The 1286-nt window shown below is 43.2% G+C and overlaps 1 pseudogene; it reads right to left on the reverse strand.

Moving 5' to 3' along the window:
- Positions 1 to 334: 334 nt before the first annotated feature.
- On the reverse strand, positions 335 to 862 carry LOC107179106 (annotated as a pseudogene).
- Between the last annotated feature and the right edge of the window lie 424 nt (positions 863 to 1286).

Here is a 1286-nt window from a genome sequence, read left to right on the forward strand (position 1 = left end):
GTCAGCATGGCTTGTGTTTCAATAAAACTTTACAAAAACAGGTGGCAGGTTTCCTTTGGCTCGTGGGCCATTATTTGTTGACCTCTGGTCCAAGCTTGGTGCTCTTAGTACCATGCATTCTTTTATGTCCTGCTTTCAAGGGCATTGGTAAAAATAATTCTCTCTGATTTTCTTGGTCAAGTGGGAAAGTGAAATTGTTTCACAAAATAGTCATCCCAATACTCCAGAGAAGTCTGCACATTCACCTCACCAATATATCCCACAACTTTTTCTTTGGTTGTCAAATGATCTTTTATTGAAAGGTTTTCCTTTGTAGTTCTTAACTAGCTGGGTATTATACTGCACCACTGTTGATGTCATCTATGATGTCATAAGGGTGGCAGCCATCAACATTGCAGCCCACTGATTGAGCAGTTCCCAGAATCTCTTTCATGGTTCTAGAGAGTTCTCTGGCTAAAGATCGGTGCTGCATCTGTCGGGCAATGTTGACAAGCTCATCAAAAGAGGTATTTTCACTGTGCTTAATGTTTTTGTGCTGCTTTCTGTCTCTTGGCGGTTCCTTGAGGGCTTTGATAATCAGGGCAGAGGCAGAAAGGACTACTTCAATCTGGGCCTGTATGTTCTGAACGGTCATTTTCATTGTAATCCTCAGACCCTTCCAATCATTGGTGCCTTGACAAAGTCATCACCAACCTTTGTTGGAGACAGATCCTGGGAGCCAGTCTACTGGGCCAGGGCAAATGATATGGCACCAACTTCCCCACTGGTGCACTTCAGGTATACAACTTTGATCTCGTTGGGGTCAAACTTAGGCATGGTAGAGGTGGCTGGTGTTGGGTGAGCCCAGATGCAGGACAACTGAAAACAGTTGCACCTTCACCTCACCTGAGCCAAAAAACTCTTTCACAAATTTGATAGAAATATCATAGACTTATAGAATGTTAGTGCACAGGGATATTTAAGATCATCTAGTCTTAAACTCCTCATTGTACAGGTGGGGAAACAAAGTAAATTTTTCAACCTCCCATCTAAAATAAGTTCAAGTAGGGGCGCCTGGGTGGATTAGTTGATTAAGCATCTGACTTCGGCTCAGGTCATGATCCTGTGGTTTGTGAGTTGGAGCCCCACATCAGCCTCTGTGCCTACAGCTCAGAGCCTGGATCCTGCTTCAGATTCTGTGTCTCCCCCCCTGCCTTGCACTCTGTCTCTCTCTCTCTCTCTCAAAAATAAATAAACATTAAAACAATTTTTTTTAAGAAGTACAGGATATACTTGGAAGACCAAGA

Source organism: Panthera tigris, chromosome A1 (genome assembly GCF_018350195.1).
Source record: "Panthera tigris isolate Pti1 chromosome A1, P.tigris_Pti1_mat1.1, whole genome shotgun sequence".
NCBI lineage: Eukaryota > Metazoa > Chordata > Mammalia > Carnivora > Felidae > Panthera > Panthera tigris.